The 18,876-nt window shown below is 47.3% G+C and overlaps 1 long non-coding RNA gene across 1 annotated transcript; it reads right to left on the bottom strand.

The window, feature by feature from the left end:
• Window positions 1–7,230: 7,230 nt before the first annotated feature.
• LOC125435789 lies at window positions 7,231–9,991 on the bottom strand. Its single transcript, XR_007244919.1, has 2 exons — window positions 9,781–9,991; window positions 7,231–7,372 (listed from the first exon to the last, which is right to left on the bottom strand). It is a non-coding gene; the product is annotated as an uncharacterized LOC125435789 (long non-coding RNA).
• Window positions 9,992–18,876: the final 8,885 nt, after the last annotated feature.

The following is an 18,876-nucleotide window of genomic DNA, read 5'->3' as shown; positions in this document are numbered from 1 at the left end:
GGCGGGGTTCCGGACCAGGATTTGTTTTTGCCCTAATATTTGAGAGTCTATGGCCCCTTCCTACTGCACTTTCAATGCACTTTGCGGCTGGATTTTACTGTGTGAAACAGCAAAATCTACGTGCAAACAATTGTGAATGTGCATTGAAAGTGCATTATTCTGCATGTGCGGAAGGGGCCTATATCACGGAATTTATACACCACTTTTCCACGGTTTGCAACTTAAAGAAAAAAGACTGCACACTGAATATTCTTTATGCCTAGGAGTGCTGAGACAGCAGTTCCTTGCATTAGCCTCTGTATTGTTGTATTTGTATCCCATCCTGCCACTAAGGGTCTCCCGATGTTGAATGTGGTTTAATACTTAAAGAGTGGTGGACTTTAATCTGGATAGCTGGGTTTGAGTCCCTGCTCCTCCACATGAAGCCTGCTGGGTGACCTTGGGCTAGTCATAGTTCTTTGGAACTCTCTCAGCCCCACCTGTCTCACCAAATGTTTGTTGTAGGGAGGGGAAGGAGTTTGTAGGTGGCTTTGGGATTCCTTACAGGAAAGAAAAGAGAGGTATAAAAAAAATCAACATTTCTTCTTCCCCCTCCATGTTTTTTTACAACAACCTTGAGAGGTAGGTAAGGCTGAGAGAATGGCTAGCCAAAGATTCCCCAGTGATCATTGTAACTGTGCAGGAACTTCATGGTCCTAAACTGGCACACTAAACAGTATGGGGTAGAGGTTAAGAGTGATGGACTCTTAATTTGGAGAACCAGGTTTGGTTCCTCTTATCTGGTGAATCCGATTTGTTTCCCCACTCCTACAATCCTGCTGGGTGACCTTGGGCCAGTCTCAGAACTCTCTCAGCCCCACCTCGCAAGCTGTCTGTAATGGGGAGAGAAAGGGGAAGGAGTTTGTAAGCCACCTTAAGTCTCCTTACAGGAGAGAATGGTGGGGTGTAAATCTAAACTCTTCCTCTAACCACTCTGCAACACTGTTCAGCAACCTCCTTGGCACAGCAATCTTGCATAATACATCCAGAGAGGGGTTGCAATTGAGTTGCAGATAGTCTTACCTACTGTGGGTTGGGATGTCAGGAGGGAGTTTGGGGAGATGGGAAACCTCAGCAGGTATGCGGTGTCCTAGAGTCCACCTTCCAAAGCACCCATTTTCTCCAGGTGAACTGATCTCTGTAGGCTGGAGATTAGTTGTATTTCCTGGAGATCTCCAGCCACCCCCTGGAGGTTGGCAAACCAAGTTAAAAGGGAAAAGCGGGACCGTGATAGAAACAGTGGTCTTGTCTAAGAACATTTTATTCCAGTTTAAGCATTCGTGGACTACTGTCCACTTCCTCAGTGAACACTCAGAAGGTAGTCGTGATATGGAGGGATATCCAGAATCCTGAGGCAATAATTAGTCACAGGCCCCGGTTCGAGTCCCCACTCTACCACGGAAGCTTGCTAGGTGATCTTGGACCAGTCACCTGCTCTTGGAGTAACCTACCTCGCAAGGTTAGGGGGAAGAATAAAGTGGAGGGAAATGATATGAAGCTCTTTGGGGGAGACAGATCAGGTGTAAATGAAATAAAGAACTTAATAGTCTGTGGAAGCTCAAGCTGGAATAGCTAAGTCTTGAAGGTTTTGTTTATTTTTTGTATCAATCAATCTTTGTTATCTGGGGAATTCAGATTAGCCTGTGCACTCCCACACACGCCAGCTGGGTGACCTTGGGCTAGTCACAGTTCTTCTGAGCTCTCTCAGCCCCACCTATCTCACAGGGTGTTTGTTGTGAGGGGGGAAGGGAAAGGAGTTTGTAAGCCCCTTTGAGTCTCCTACAGGAGAGAAAGGGGGGATATAAATCCAAACCCTTTTTCCCTTCTTCTTCTTATAGTCATAGATCAACATAAGGCAAACAAGATTCAAGGATAAAATATATTAAAGCCGAAATATGTATTCTACAAGAATCTACTGGCAGAAGAAAATTCTTGCAAAAAAGTATGGGGAACATAAAAGGGATGGCATAAAAGCGAAAATATTCAAAGGAAACAAGGAAAGGGAACAATAAGACTGGCAGGTAAAGAGCCACTATTAGATCACAGTAACACAACCTTAGTGTATTTGTAAAATGTATGGATTTGCAGGCATCCATACAGCACCTTAAAAATGTCAACACAAACTGTCTGGCTCACAAACGGGCTGGAATGCTTGTGGCAAATGGGTTAGGGAAACAAACAAGGCCCGAAGGAAGGCCTTCAAAGAATTTTGTCCTTCCAAACACGGAGTCGCCCTTTGGGGACAGTGAAGATGATTGATTCAGTCGCAGGGGGAGCCACACCCCTCCCTAGCCCGTGATTAAATCAGTAAAATCTTTTCTACCATAAGTAGACCGGCCAGATAAGATGGCCTTTCAAATAAGCCCCAAGGAAACAATCCTGGCCCTTTGCTTAAAGCTATGGAGGTTGGCTTTGCATTAAAAAGGGCATCTGGGGGCATTTGAAGAACCTAACAAAAGTGGGCTGAGTTAATCAGAGGCCAGGCTGGGGTGGATAATTATTCTGGCATCGGCTCCTGGAATCCTGAACACAGGACTAGGGATAGAGGGAGGTGCATTTGAATCCCCACCCACCTTTGAAGCTCACAGAGTGGATTTCTGATTCCTACCGTGTTTCCCCGAATATAAGACAGTGTCTTATATTAATTTTTGCTCCCAAAGATGTGCTATGTCTTATTTTCAGGGGATGTCTTATCTTTCCTGTGTTCTGTTTGTCGGGCGTGCTTCCAAACAAAAACTTTGCTATGTCTTACTTTCGGGGGATGCCTTATATTTCGCACTTCAGCAAAACCTCTACTACATTTTATTTTCAGGGGATGTCTTATATTAGGGGAAACAGGGTATCTACCCATCTGGGAGCAATTCAAGTGGCATTCACAGGAAGAAATCTTTCAAACCTTCTTGAACGGGCATAGACTGCATCTCAAAACGAGGGAGGGCCGAATGCGTCAAAATGTGTGGTTAAAAAAAATCAGATAAACCCACAGCTAGTTGGTCTGCCAGTGGCTGCTAGCCAGGGCAACTAAAGGGAATCTTCGCAGAGGCTGTAAACTGAAGCCCTAGAACTAGCAATACCAGGCCTCTCTGCCCTGTTTCTTGATCCTCCAGGACAGCTGGTTTGCTGCTGTGTGAAACAGGAAGCTGGACTAGATGACGGGTCTTCTGCAGTGGTGGGATCCAAAAATTTTAGTAACAGGTTCCCATGGTGGTGGGATTCAAACAGTGGCGTAGCGCCAATGGGGCTGGGCGGGGCACGATGGGGGCATGGCTGGGCATTCCAGGGGTGGGGCATTAATAATTTCTCTGTTACTGTAAAAAAACTCTTACTGTAAAAAAAAAGTTCCTAATTTCCAGCTGGTATCTTTCTGTCCATAATTTAAACTCATTATAGCAAGTCCTATCGTCTACTGCCAACAGAAACAACTAATTCTCCTCTAATGGACTGCCTGTCAAATACTTAATACTTTCAAAGACTTAATTTTGTTTCTAGAAATCAAAAGAAGGATACTTTCCTTAAACAAGGAACTTTACCATATTTCTAAAACATGTTTTTAAAACAGCCCAACAGGGAGAATGATCCCGTTTTCTACCTTCGCTAACCAGCCACATAGGAAACAACAGGACGTTATGATTTTTGGACCTAATGGAATTTCTAACGAAAAAGCAGACCCAATTAGTAACCCCCTCTTGGCACACACAAATAATTAGTAACCCACTCTCGGGAACTGGTGACAACCTGCTGGATCCCACCTCTGGTCTTCTGGCATTTCTATCTCTCCTTCCCACTGGTGTCTCATTCTGCCCCTTTCCAACCATAACTCAACTCTCCCCTGAATGTGTATGCCATATTTCATACTGCCCCTTAAAGAGGTTTCAAGTCATTGGGGAGGTGGCTTTGTCAGATACAATTAGTGGTTCCTCATTGGGGAACATCATACTGGGCTACCCTGTTTCCCCGAAAATAAGACATCCCCTGAAAATAAGACACAGTAGAGGTTTTGCTGAAGTGCTAAATATAAAGCATCCCCCGAAAGTAAGATGTAGCAAAGTTTTTGTTTGGAAGCATGCCCATTGACCAGAGCATGTAGCTGTGGAGCGGAAAAATAAGACATCCCCTGAAAATAAGACATAGTGTAAACCCCATGCTCAGAATGGGTTGATCCAGAAAGGGGTGGAGACTCAAAGCAGCAGAAGGCTGCAGAGCTCATCTAGTTTGGAGGAGACAAGGCTACCAGACTTGGACCTTGATTTGTATCAGCCCTTAACACCTTGTTAAGGTAACTGCAATGCTGTTGGGAACTAGTGGGAAGGTAGTTGTTTATTTTTGCTATGTTGTAAATGTTGGAGTTTATTGTTTCAGGGTTTTTTATGTTTGTAATGGGTGAGAGTTCTCTTGGAAACCTTCATCATGTTGAAGCCTGTTCATCAAGCCCTTGGAGTCTTCAGGAGCCAACCCACTTGCAAAGAAGAATTGGACTTGGCAGTATCAGTAGACTGTAAATATAAGGACTTGAAAATGCAACCTGAACAGGACCTTGAAGTGTGATGTTAAATGTTGATGTTATATGTTAAGAAAGTAAACCATTTTGTTTTTAAAATTTGTTGTTGCAAACTCATTCCAAGTTCTGCCCCACAGAACCCCCAGATAGAGGTTACAATAGCACAACTTTGGGAGCAAAAATTAATATAAGACACTGTCTTATTTCCGGGGAAACAGGTACTAGAGTTGCTAACTTTGGCTGGGGAAGTCCTGGAGATCTTGGGGTGGAGGGAACTCAGCAGGTACGTGTTGCCATAAAGTGGGTCACCTCAAGCTGCTATTTTCTCCAGGAAGCCTAATCCCTGGAAATCAGCTGTATTTCTGGGAGAACTGCAGACCCCATGCGGAAGCTGGTAGCCCCAAATGCCACAACTTATTTTCTTCTTCTTCATTAAACAGCAGTATCAAAGGCCAGAGAATGCTGGGCGTACAAAGGAAGATGTAATTACGTCAATTGCAGTTTGTTGCAGAAAAGAGTACCCACCCTAGCCATGATTGGAGACAATGCTTAACATCGTTACCTGTGTATCACCTGTTAGGCTATTTGCAATAAGGGATTGTGCTGGCCGACCTAACAGGCTAGGTTGCCAGACTCCAGCCAGCAGCTGGAGATTCCCTAATATTACCTCTGATCTCCAGGTGACAGAGATCAGTTCACCTTGGAGAAAATGGCCACTTTAGAAGGTGGATTCTATGCCATTAAACGCCACTGAAGACTCTCCCCTTGTTGAGTCCCCGCTCCTCCGGCTCCACCATCAGGTGTTCCCCAACCATGCTAACAACAGGGCTGTTGTGCCGATAACTAAACACTGTCTGTGAATAGACTAAAAGTATAGTAAATTGGATGTTCTCCATTACGCAGTAGAACAGCTTGGGGGAAACAGCAGAGAATGTGCCAAGCAACTGAACAGCTTTTGTGATTGTCGTTGGTTTTCCAGGCTGTGTGGCCGTGGTCTGGTAGATCTTGTTCCTAACGTTTTGCTTGCATCTGTGGCTGGCATCTTCAGAGGTGTATCACAGAAAGAAGTCTGTTTTACACTTTGTCCAGTGTATAACAGACACATATCTGGACATAGTATATAACAGACTTCTCTCTGATATAGAAGAAGAGGAGTTTGGATTTATATCCCCTTTTTCTCTCCTGCAGGAGACTCAAAGGGGCTTACAATCTCCTTGCCCTTCCCCCCTCACAACAAACACCCTGTGAGGTAGGTGGGGCTGAGAGAGCTCCGAGAAGCTGTGACTAGCCCAAGGTCACCCAGCTGGCGTGTGTGGGAGTGTACAGGCTAATCTGAATTCCCCAGATAAGCCTCCACAGCTCAGGCGACAGAGCTGGGAATCAAACCCGGTTCCTTCAGATTAGATACACGAGTTCTTAACCCCCTACGCCACTGCTGCTCCTCTGAAGATGCCAGCCACAGATTCAGGCAAAACATTAGGAACAAGATCTACCAGACCATGGCCACACAGCCCAGAAAACCACAACAATCAGTTGAATTCGGCTGTGAAAGCTTTCGACAATACATTGTTTAGCGCTTGCTTCTCGCATCCTGCTGGTTCCCTTGGCCTGCCACTCTCTCTTCAGCGGAGAATCGGGTTCAATAACTGATGAGTTGCCCTGATTGAGCACCTGGGCAGAAAGTCCCTGGCGTTTGTCATTTTACCAGCATTTGCACTGCTGGACATCTCTTGTGAAAAGCGCCATCCCGAATCAGCTCAGCTCAGAATCCTGCTGAATTGCAGCCTCCTTCCAGGAAAGCATTCCGAGGGCTGCAGCGTAGCTCGTTGACTCGCGAGCTTTCCTGAATTTGGGTGGAAGAAGGCTCAGCTCGCTTGTGTAATTCAGGAAGCCAAACGATAACAAAATGCAGAGGAAGGAACAAATAAAAAGCCGGTTCTGTTTGCTTCACTGTTTGGAATAAACAAACAGCATCACTGGAAACATTGCTCGCAACTGACTAATAATGTATCCATAGCTCAAATGCTGGTTGTTGGAATCCTTTATTAGACAGGGGCGCACGAGAGGCGTCACTGTAAGGAATACACTCGAGTAACACTTGATGAATGATTTTAATGCACTGGCATGAATCTGTGCCATGTTTTGCACTTGGACTACTGGCAACGGTTCTCTGCCTGTAGAGTAACCAGCTCTAGCGTAACCATTCTCTGGAGGGGGCCTGAAGTTCTTCTGGAATTAACTCATCTTGAAACTACAGAGATCGGCTCCTCTGGAAGGAATGGAACCTTCAGAGGTCTCCTAAACCAGAGAGTCTAGGAGAAACTGAAGTCCTAGAGTGGCATCACATACCTACTCACATTCCACACACACACACACCAAAATCTCCAGGAATCTCCCAAACTGGAGTTAGCAACCCTACGGATAATTCCTTTCATTCCATACAATGTCTTGCTTACCTTTCCTTTTGCAAGCTGAACTTTCGTGCATCCCACCTACCCCTCCCATGTACTTTAAAGATGTCACTTTATTCTTTTTTTTAAGAGCCAGATTTAGTTCCGCACTCTGCTTAGAATCCAGGCCTGCGTTTCCAGATGCCTCCCAGCCTTTGGTGAGCCGTGATCTTGGATGACCAATATAAAACTCATCTCTTGCTTTTAGAAACCAAATGCATGAGTTGATGGAAGTTTTTTTTAATTATTATATAACAATTTATCTCTGTATGGTCTTTGTTAGGGAACAGCAGAAGTCTCAAGGAGAGGGAAGAGATGGGAGGTCGCTGTGGACTTCTTCATGGTTCAGGATTTCTCCACGTCTGTAGCCCAATAATAAACTCCCCTGGGGAAGATAGAGGAAACAAGGAGAAAACAGTGATTGCATGGTTCTAAGAAGGGCTTTTGAAATGGCTCCAAGTTAGATAACCCTGAACGGAAAGCCTTAAAGCATTTGAAATCAAAAGATTACCCCGTCAAAGCTGCAACTGGATTGTATACTCGCCAGAAGTTGTAAAGGCTGTTATTATCTTGCAAATGTTAATGTTAAACTATTTATATGCCATTAAAGGTATTCGAAATCGAACTGGATTGTATCAGGAAGAAAGTCCCTATTGTTGCTGGGTTTACTTTCGAGGAATGGGCAGGAGAAATCCACTGGTTTAGAAGGGCATTAAGGACTGTGCTGTGATTCAATCATGGCTTTTATGCGTATAATCTGCCAGGAGAAGAAACAATCCCAGAAGCGTTATGGCGCCATCTAGTGTATGTCTCCTGAGAAGAGGCTGCAGTGTTTGGGACTCTCTAGTTTGGAGAGGAGACGTCTGAGGGGGGATATGATTGAAGTCTATAAAATTATGCATGGGGTAGAAAATGTTGACAGAGAGAAATTTTTCTCTCTTTCTCACCATACTAGAACCAGGGGGCATCCATTGAAAATGCTGGGGGGAAGAATTAGGACTAATAAAAGAAAACACTTCTTCATGCAACGTGTGATTGGTGTTTGGAATATGCTGCCACAGGAGGTGGTGATGGCCACTAACCTGGATAGCTTTAAAAGGGGCTTGGACAGATTTATGGAGGAGAAGTCAATTTATGGCTACCAATCTTGATCCTCTTTGATCTCAGATTGCAAATGCCTTAACAGTCCAGGTGCTCGGGAGCAACAACCGCAGAAGGTCATCGCTTTCACATCCTGCATGTGAGCTCCCAAAGGCACCTGGTGGGCCACTGTGAGTAGCAGAGAGCTGGACTAGATGGACTCTGGTCTGATCCAGCTGGCTTGTTCATATGTTCTTATGAGAAGGAAGCCCGCTGGGTCCAACCCGGGTCTACTCGCAAGTCAGTTCAGGACTGCAGCCTTCAGCGGCTGGGACCAAAATGAGGAGTCGTCTTGGAGGCATCTGAGAAAGACTAACAAAACTTTAATCTAGCAGTGGGTTATGTGGACTTCAGTATTTCTCACAGGGTTACATTTTTTGATGTTGGAGCCGCGATAAGTTCTGGGGAGCAGATCTCAGAAGAAAAGTCATGCATGTTCTGTGTTGCAGTCGGTCATCCCAGCCATGCTCCAATCAGAAATAAAGTCAGGACAGTGCCTGTGTTAGTTATCTGTCCTGCTTTGTCAGCCAAAAGATGGCCAGGGAGTCTTATATTTCAGAGGAACTGGATGCATGTGTGGTGTGTGAAGGGGATGAGCAAAACTTTAAAAAGAGGGCAGTTATGTAGGGTTTTTCTATTTTTTAAAAAATATTGGCTTTGTATACTGCCTGGGTTCTGCAAAAGATGGTATATATATATACCATCTTTTATATATATTTTTTAACAACCCAACTGCAGCTCGCAGGCATTGAAATGTCTTTGGGGGTTTTAAAATTCAGGACAAGCATTATTCCGGGAGGAGATTCTCCGGGAGGGGCTGGAAGGTTTTGTTGACCCCTGCAGTAACCAGACTCTCGAGTTCAAAAACGGCTTTATTGACAGGATATTACGAACAGCATCCAAGCAAGCTCTGCTGGGACCGAGTTCCACTGTGACCTCTCTTGATCAATATCTCCTTCCCAAACCCCTTCCAGCCCTCACCCTCGGGCCCCCAGTGGTGAGATGAGATCACCAGTAGTGTTTTCAGGCAGCGTCAGGTGTCCAAGGCCAAAGTAGAGATAAGGCCAGGGGCTCGCTGGCTCAGAGGATGAGAAAAGTTACTGCGTTCCCAAAGCAAAACCCACCAGCGAAACTAAACAGCAAAACAAGCCAGGAATTCCCACACTGCCACCTATTCCAACCCGCCCCCTAGCCAAGAAAGAGCTGGAACCGTGTTTCCCAACCTTTTTGAGGTCAGGGTACCCTTGACCTCACTCTTCACATCTCACGGTACCCCTGCTGCCACCCTCCCCCTCCCCCTCCCATTGCCCCTGCTTGCCATACCCCCCACCTTCCCCTCCCAGGGTGAAGGGAAGCACTGGGGGTGGTGGTGGCTGCTGACCTTGTGGCAGACCCTGCCCCATGGGCCAGCTCCATGTCTTTGCTGGCGCCGGTGGGAGACACCACAAAAATGAGGGGGGGGGCGGTAGTGTTGCCGCGGTACCCCTGGGACATGCACATGGCACCCCAGGGTACCACGGAACCCTGGTTGAGAATGGCTGAGCTGGAGTCTGCACAGGATCTTGTCAGGGGCCCGGTCTGGGCACTGTGGGCAAAAGGGGTGCCCGGCGACTTCCTACCCTCCCTCTCCAGATACGCCCCCTCAATACTCACATGAGCAACAGGGTCACCAGCATGGAGCTCAGGACCAGCCCAACAAAGAGGAGGATCACGCTCTTCTTGCGCAAGGAGTCTGGTTCCCGCAGCAGGTCTTGCAGGGAAGGGAAATTCGGCTCTACCACCTCAGCAGCCGCCACCCCGGGTGGGGGGTGCAGGATGGCTTGGAACATGTTCTGCAGTTCCTTTTCTTTCCCCAGCTGCCTGGCTGTCACTGCAGCAGAAAGGGAAAGAGCTTGCGATTCCTCTCTGGAGATACTCAAATCTTAGGGGTGCCAACCTCCAGGTGGTAGCTGGTTATGCAGAGCTACCCTATCAAATCCCCACCCCACAACATCCTCCGAGTGGGTCAAGCGGTCCCCCACAAAACATTTTTTGCTTTGCCCATCAGCATGGACTAGATTGGGAAATTCCTGGAAATTTCAGGGGTAGAATCTATGGAGGGCTGGGTTTGAGCCTCGGATAGGCTGACCAGACATCCCGCTTTTGGCGGGACAGTCCCGCCTTCAAGCAGTTTGTCCCGCGTCCCGCGGGTTATCTCAATGGTCCCGATTTTTGGGAGGCTGCCGCACTGCCTTCTAGGGCGCAAGGCAGTGCGGCAGCCTCCCGCACACGCGGCCGCAGGAGCATGGCCTTTTGGGGCTTGCCGTTTCCCGCCTACCCCCTGTCCCGGTTTACAAAGGTGACCATCTGGTCACCTTAGCCTTGGAGGGACCTAAGCAGGATATAATGCCATAGCGTCCAGCCTCCAAAGAGGCCATTTTCTCTAGAGCAGCTGAGCTCTGTAACCTGGAGGTCAGTTGTCATTCCTGGAGATCTCCAGGCCATGCCTGGAGGCTGGCAACCTGAAAGAGCAGGTTGTGACAGTGACCCTGTTTTTCCACCTCTGCTGCTCCAAAGAAGAAGAAGAAGAACAGTTTGGATTTATATCCCCCTTTCACTCTTGTAGGAGACTCAAAGGGGCTTACAATCTCCTTGCCCTTCCTCCCCACAACAAAGACCCTGTGAGGTAGGTGGGGCTGAGAGAGCTCAGAAGAACTGTGACTAGCCCAAGGTCACGCAGCTGATGTGTGTGGGAGTGCACAGGCTAATCTGAATTCCCCAGATAAGCCTTCACAGCTCAGGCGGCAGAGCGGGGAATCAAACCCGGTTCCTCCAGATTAGAATGCACCTGCTCTTAACCGCTACGCCACTGCTGCTCTGAGGGGCCTGCTCAGAAATGCTTCAGCAGTGCTAATTTTTTTTTGGTGATCTGTAAATGGGATGAAGGAGTGGGTATAACTGGCTTTAACAGAGCGGTGGATGCAGAAAGCTACAGGAGCAACCGTGGCTGAGCAGCAGGGGACCTGCTTTGCAGACAGAAGGTCGCAGGGTTCAATCCCTGGAGTCTCCCCTTCAAAAGGTCAAGGAGAAGGTGGGTCAAAAGTCCTGAGGTCCTAGAGAGATGCTGGGGAGCAGGGATTTGATCCCAAGTCTCTTATCGTCTGGCACAGTAGCTGTCTGGCACAGTATCGTCTGGCACTACCACACTGCTTCTCACCACTCTTTGCCTCATCTTCCTCCCCTGCTTACAATACGGGGGGGGGGGGCAATCATTCTGACACATCTTCACCTTTTGATAAGGACTATAGTGCAATCATCATTTGAAGGAACTGTAAAAATGCAGAGTGTTTTTATGGGCGAGAGTGAGGAGGTGGTGTGTGTGTGTGGGGGGGGAGGGATGCTGCTCCAAACCAGCGTGGTGAGAGCCAGGCTGGTATAGTGGATAGAGCAGTGGCCCAAGACTCTGATTAACCTGGGAATCCCCACTTCTGCCATGGAAGCTTGCTGGGTAACTTTCAGCCTGTCACAAACTCTCAGCCTGGCCTTCCTCACAGGGCTACTGGCGGGAAATGGGGGAGAAGAAGAAGAGTTTGGATTTATATTCCCCCTTTCTCTCCTGTAGGAGACTCAAAGGGGCTGACAATCTCCTTGCCCTTCCCCCTCACAACAAACACCTCGTGAGGTAGGTGGGGCTGAGAGAGCTCCGAGAAGCTGCGACTCGCCCCAGGTCACCCAGCTGGCGTGTGTGGGAGTGTACAGGCTAATCTGAATTCCCCAGATAAGCCTCCACAGCTCAGGCAGCAGAGCTGGGAATCAACCCTGGTTCCTCCAGATTAGATACACGAGTTCTTAACCTCCTACGCCACTGCTGCTCTAGTCTAACAGGTGGACAGATATTCCATCACAACCAGAATAATCCCACATTTTCCTTATTTATCCCTTTGGGCATCTCCCTCCCCCTATATGATCATCTCAAACTTTAGATGGTTAGTACCCCAGAGTCAGGACTGTCTTCTTGTGCTTGGTAACACATCAGCAGCACTTTGGAAATAATACGAAAGAACCACGAAGAGGAGGCAAATATTTGTAACTTCAGTTCAGGGTATCTGATCAGACGGACATTTTGTATCGTAAGGGAGGACAAATATCTTCTGCAAGGTTTTTTTTTTTTAAGTTTTCCGTTCTGCAGAGCTGGCAAATGACCCCTTTTCCCGGTGAGATTCAATAAGGATCTCAAACAGGTTTTCAAGAAGAGAATCGGTTTAAAAAAATGAAATTAAATGAAATTTATTTTGAAAAAGGGATACCTAAGGCCTGGTTCAGACACTTACTTGGGACGAACACTGTGTACTTGCGAAAGAAAATGTGCTCGTGTGGTCTCCCCCACCAGGTTCAAAATGTAACACGCAATGTGGGCATTCTACGTAGGAAATGGGAAGGGAATGAGATCAGATTGTACCATTTTTCCATCTCAGAAGGGAGGAGAAGGTGGGGAGAGAGAATGTTCATTTTTACTTCCTTGGTTAAAGTATTCCTACGCTACTTTTTTGGAGGCAGTAAACAACTAGTTGAAAACAATAAAATGCTTGGTTCAGCAGTAAATCATGCAAACGAGCATTAACATTTAGTCTAACAGAGCTGTATTTTTCAACCTGCAGAGGGGTCAGTGCTAAGTAAGACTCTTGGGGAAGGAATTTCACAGTCTTGGTGCCGCTACCAAGAAGGCCTTGTAGGTACCCACTGAATCTCTACAGAAGCAGAGTCTTGGTTGAAAGCATTGGCATTATGGACAGGCTTGCCAATCTCCAGGTGGGGCCTGGAGGTCTCTCAGAATTACAGCAGACCTCCAGATTCTATAGACCAGTGGTGGCGAACCTTTGGCACTCCAGATGTTATGGACTACAATTCCCATCAGCCCCTGGCAGCATGGGAATTGTAGTCCATAACATCTGGAGTGTCAAAGGTTCGCCACCACAGCTATATACGGATACTCTATGAAAAATTGGAAAAAATGGTAGATTCGGAGGGTCTAGCGCAGTGGTTCTCAACCTTCCTAATGCCGCAATCCTTGAATACAGTTCCTCATGTTGTGGTGACCCCCAACCCTAACATTCATCCATTTTACAGATGGAGAACACTGATGCAGAGAGTCTTAGGCGACCCCTGTGAAAGGGTTGTTCGACCCCCAAAGGGGTCCCGACCCCCAGGTTGAGAACCACTGGTCTAATGTCACATCCAAGCTGACTTCTATCCCCTACAAACTCTTCCCATTCCAGGCTCCACTCTCTAATCTCCAGGAATTTTCCAACCTGTGGTTTGCAACCCTAGTGGGCAGAAGCGTAGCTACAAGGGGATTGGGGTGAGTGTCGCACCGGGCTTCCACCTTGGGGGCCAGCAAAAATTTCAGGTTTGTTTTTTGTATTTTTTAGTGTTTTTCAGTTTTTGGCCTGCAGTGGGCGCAGTTTTTAGGCCAGCAATACCAAAATTTCAGGCTGTTTTCGGAGGACTCTTCTGATGATACCACCCAAGTTAGGTGAGGTTTGGTTCAGGGGGCCCAAAGTTATGGACTCCCAAAGGAGGTGCCTCACCCCCATTGTTTCCAATGGGAGCTAATAGGAGATGTGGGCTACACATTTGAGAGTCCATAACTTTGGACCCCCTAAACCAAAATTCACCAAACCTGGCTGGTATCATCAGGATAGTCTCGTAAAGATACCCTGAAATTTGTATGCTGCTAGCCTAAACACTGCGCCCCCTAAAGGCCGCAAACTGAAAAAAACCTAAAAAATACCAAAAAAAACACAAAAGGGGGAGCAAAACTCAGATTTTGCACCGGGCTTCATTTTCCCTAGCTACGCCTCTGCTAGTGGGAAAAAGTGATTGGGCATCTGTATCAAAGCTTACTTGGTGGGAATTTCACCCATCCTTCCACCAGAACAGAACCTTTGACTCACAGAAACTTCTAAAACAGATCACAGGTGGCCGGAAATCTCTTCACTCCCCCCTCCCCACCAATAGTTTCTTAAGAAGGAGAGACATTGGTTGATCAAAATCTGAAGAAAATAATCCAGAATAATCCTGAAAAATCCCTGGTGCCTGGTTTCGAAAGCATTCAAATTTTCGGTGCTGGGGCCTTGGAATCTGAAATACTTTTTTCGTCACACCATGTCTCATGCTTTCAGCAAACACAATAGGCTGTAAGTCCCACTTAACTCAACGGGAATTGGAAGCAACTCCGTGCCCAGTTCTACCAACACATTTACATGCGGTAATTATCCACGAATTATCTACCAAAAAGCCCCCTTAGCCAAGAGGGAATCAGACACCGGGAATGCGTGAGAACAAGACTCGGGTGGGAATTGGGTTTCTTTAACTGTAGATTATACCCATTTTAATTTATTCTGAGCCTAGAATTATAATAGTTTGTTTTGGCACCGAGAACACAAAAACAGTTTTAGAAGGCTTTATACAAAAGCAACACTCACAAAACCCACAAGCCCTGGAAACGTTGGGTTTCATATTTTTTTTTAAAGTCTAATTGTGGAATATGAAAAACTTGATGAAGTCTAAGACCATCTTCATCCATTTCCTAGAGATGCTTCCGCTGGTACTAATCCATAAGAATTTCTCTTCCCAGAGTCAATTAGAAGCCATTGCTTTTATGTGCTGAATTAAGGAGTCTTATCCCTTTCAACAGTTTTATCCCTTTCCTGTTTGACACCAAATGCCCCCCCCCCTTCCAAATTTCTTGTTAGAACTTATTGTACTTACTCAAAAGCAAGACTAGATTTCTTCCCCAGGTATACTGTCCCAAACAAGAGCAGGTTGTCTACATTTGCATACAAGTTGCAGTGATGTCTGGTAATAATTTTTGTAGGGGTGTTTTCAACTTTTTAAAGGGAGGATATCTTACATTTAGGGCAGAGGTGGGATCCAGCAGGTTTTCACAGGTTCCCGAGAGTAGGTTACTAATTATTTGTGTGTGCCGAGAGGGGGTTACTAATTGGTGATTTTGCCACGTGATTGTTGCCTTAGTTACGCCCCTCCTCTCAGCAGTAGCGCCCAGAACTTGAAGCAGTCTAGCAGGAGGTGCACCGGCGTGCATGGCAGCCTGCGCCTGTGTGCATTCGTTTCCCACCAAGGACTGGCGCAGCGGCTGCGTCCTTGCCACAGCCCCGTCCCTGGAATGCCCCGCTCCCAGAATGCCCAGCCATGCCCCCGTCGTGCCCCACCCAGCCCCTTTGGCGCTACGCCACAGTTTGAATCCCACCACCATGGGAACCTGTTACTAAAATTTTTGGATCCCACCACTGATTTAGGGTTGTCTTCCTTTCAAGTAAATACAGTACAATACAGCTCACACCAAATTAATGAAGAAAATACAGGCAGTCTTACAAAGCATAAATGGAGAACTACAGAAGGGAGGAGAAGAAAAGGGATTAGTGGACAATATTGCAAGGATTTGTAGTTAGAGATTCTACTTTAAATTCTGTGTATCAAAATGAGAAGAAGGAGAGTTTGGATTTATACCCCACCTTACTCTCCCTTGTAAGGAGACTCAAGGGGGCTTACAAACTCCTTTCCCTTCCTCTCCCCACAACAGACACCTTGTGAGGAAGGTGGGGCTGAGGGAGTTCCCAAGAACTGTGACTAGCCCCAAGGTCACCCAGCAGGAATGTAGGAATGCGGAAACACATCTGGTTCACCAGATAAGCCTCTGCCACTCATGTGGAGGAGTGGAGAATCAAATCCAGTCCTCCAGATTAGAATCCACCTGCTCCTAACCACTATACCACGCTGGCTTTCAGTTGTATGTCAGGTTCATTATGACGGTTTCTAGGTAGGCATGGTGAAAAGCTAAGTTTGGTTAGCCCTGGCTACCCTGTTTCCCTGAATATAAGACATCCCCTGAAAATAAGACGTAGTGGAGGTTTTGCTGCAGTGCGAAATATAAGGCATCTCCCGAAAGTAAGACGTAGCAAAGTTTTTGTTTGGAAGCATGCCCGATGAACAGAACACAGAAAAATAAGACATCGCCTGAAAATAAGACGTAGCGCATCTTTGGGAGCAAAAATTAATATAAGACACTGTCTTATTTTCGGGGAAACACGGTAGTATTTGATTGGGAGACCTCCAAGGAATAGCGGGGATATGACTCAAGGCAGACAATGGCAAACTGCTTTTGGACATCACTTGCCTCAAAAACCCTATGGGGATCCCCAGAAGTCAGCTGTGACCCAACCACAAATATATATATGTAGTTTGATAAATTAAGTTCCTTTGAGTGACAAGGCAGGACGCAAAGTGCCTTGGAGCACAATCCTAAATGAAGTTATGGTGGAAAGTGCCGTCAAGTCACAGCCGACATGGCAAACCTGTAGGGTTTTCAAGGCAAGAGACCAATGGAGGTAGTTTGCCACTGCCTGCCTCTGGGCAGCCTCAGGGAATTCTGTGAGGACTGTGATGGCCCATGTAGATCCGTGTGGAAGAGTGGAGAATCAAAGCTGGCTCTCCTGATAGAGTACACCGTTCTTAACCACTATGCCACACTGGCTCTCTAAATCAAATTAAGTCAGCGGGCTTAGAAAAATGGAACCCTGCTTACGTTGATTCTGCCAAGACATGAAAAGAAAGCAACATCTGTGTAGGACTGAGCAACATAGTCGCACTGAGCAGTTTCAACCGAAGCAGTATTTGGGGCGGGGGGGGGGGGGATCCTGCCACATTCTAGGGCACAGATGTCAAACTCGCGGCCTTCCAGATGTTATGGACTACAGTTCCCATCATCCCCTGCCAGCATGATGCTGGAAGGGGATGATATGAACTGTAGTCCATAACATCTGGAGGGCCGCGAGTTTGACACCTATGTTCTAGGCCTGGGCTTCAACACACATTCTTGAAACAAGAATGCTAGGTGGATCTAGCTAGCCTTGCCATTTGCCCAGCTGCAGTGGGCAACTCTCAACGTTAGCCTCAGTCTCCTGAAGTGATGAAGGGGGGGGGGATTGCGCCCGGGGCATGAACTGCCAGCGTGCACTCTCCCCACCCCGCCCCACGTGACTACAATGGCGCCGCCTGGGACAAGCCGCCCCAGATGTCCCCATTGCAGCTACGAGCCTGGTCTCCTGCCCTGGAGAAACTGAGAAGCAGGAGGGGAAAAAAACGACCTCCACAGAGATACTCTAGGAATTTCCCTGTGCATCTACGGACTTTACCACAGAGATCAGCAAAAATTCCTAGAACGTCATGCAGAAGTGACACCACATCCTCTCAAAACTCCACCTTCCCCAGATACCATCTTCCTGTAGTTTGGGGAGGCAGTGCTGGAAAAACCCTATGACCAGCGTGTCAAGAAGCTTCCAAGCATGGAGAAGGGCAGAACACTTCCCAGCCCCTTTCCTGTACTGTAGGGCTTGGAGTGTATGAGGCAAAGCCCAATGAATCCTAGGATGTCCCATGGCAGCACTAAGTTTCTCAGTGTTACATCCAAAGGACTCCAGTGCTGTACACAGAGGTGGAAAGCTCACGGGGACATGCGAGGTCACATGCCCCTGGGTGCAGGCCAGTTGGTCACGTGGGGGGTGGAGAATCACCCCCCCACACCACACCCCTCCCCTCGGCCCCGCCCTGCCAGTTTGACCCTTTAGAGGTGGCACAAGGAGCAGCCTGGCTGGGCTGCCGCTGGGAACTACTTGACCCGCCCAACCAGACTGCTCCTTCAGCCGGCGGAGGCTCCGCTGATTGAAAGAGCAGCCTGGCAGGGCCAGACCAAGGGGTGGCCCACGGCAGGCTCCCGCCGGCTAAGGTAAGTGGGCCATGGGGGTTGACTGGAGCAGGTGTTGCCCTGGGCCCCATTCCCCCCCCCCCACACACCTCTGGTTGTGAAGGATCAGATTTCTTGCTCTATCAAAGTCTGCTAAACATGAATAGATGCTGTTCTATGTATTCCCCCTACAAGATGGCTGATTTGCTTTTAAGTGCCCCAGTTCCTCTCATGCTGTAGCAGCTCTGAAGCCACAGAGATTCACCATCCTCCTCCCATTAAACTCCTGCAAGGAAAGGAAACAGCTATGCCTGATAAAGCCCGACCACTCTCATTCTCTTTATTCCCGCTGCTGGGAGATTTTCTTACGCTCCGTTACAAGTTATCTTGAGTGGAAGTTTTGTGACGCACGCCGTATCTGTCCTCCTGGCACTCTTCGGGTTCTCTTGTTTGTTTAGCATTGAAGTCGGTACTTCTTAAAACAGGAGCTAACCTCATTGCAACATTCCCTAGCTCTAGCGGAAGTGAAGGAGTATGTCATAATACCTTTTGTTCTGGCCCCTGTTTCGCCTTTTCTCTTATGTATTTCATCAAACTTATGTGCCGCTCTCCCCCATAGGGCTCAGAGCTGCTTTTACTGGACTCCCAAATTCTTTCAGTTCAGTTGAAGGTCATATTGTTGGGAGTCCTGTGAGTGCATTAAGTACTGTCGCTTTGGACTCAAGGTGACCCTATGAATCATTATCCTCCGAAAGGTCCTATGGTTTACAGGTCTTGCAAACCAAAGGCCGTAGATTCCTTTATAGAATCAATCCATTTCCTGTTGGGCCTTCCTCTTTTTCCCACTACCTTTCTTAGCATTATTGTCTTTTCCAGTTAATCTTTTATGGGACCAAAGAACAACATATTGCCGAAGGCTTTCACGGCTGGAATCACTAGGGTGCTGTGTGTTTTCCGGGCTGTATGGCCGTGTTCTAGCAGCGTTCTCTCATGACGTTTCGCCTGCA

Source organism: Sphaerodactylus townsendi, linkage group LG06 (assembly GCF_021028975.2).
Source record: "Sphaerodactylus townsendi isolate TG3544 linkage group LG06, MPM_Stown_v2.3, whole genome shotgun sequence".
Lineage (NCBI taxonomy): Eukaryota > Metazoa > Chordata > Lepidosauria > Squamata > Sphaerodactylidae > Sphaerodactylus > Sphaerodactylus townsendi.
Note: the sequence above shows the minus strand (reverse complement) of the source record. Positions and strands in the feature narration are given on the sequence as shown.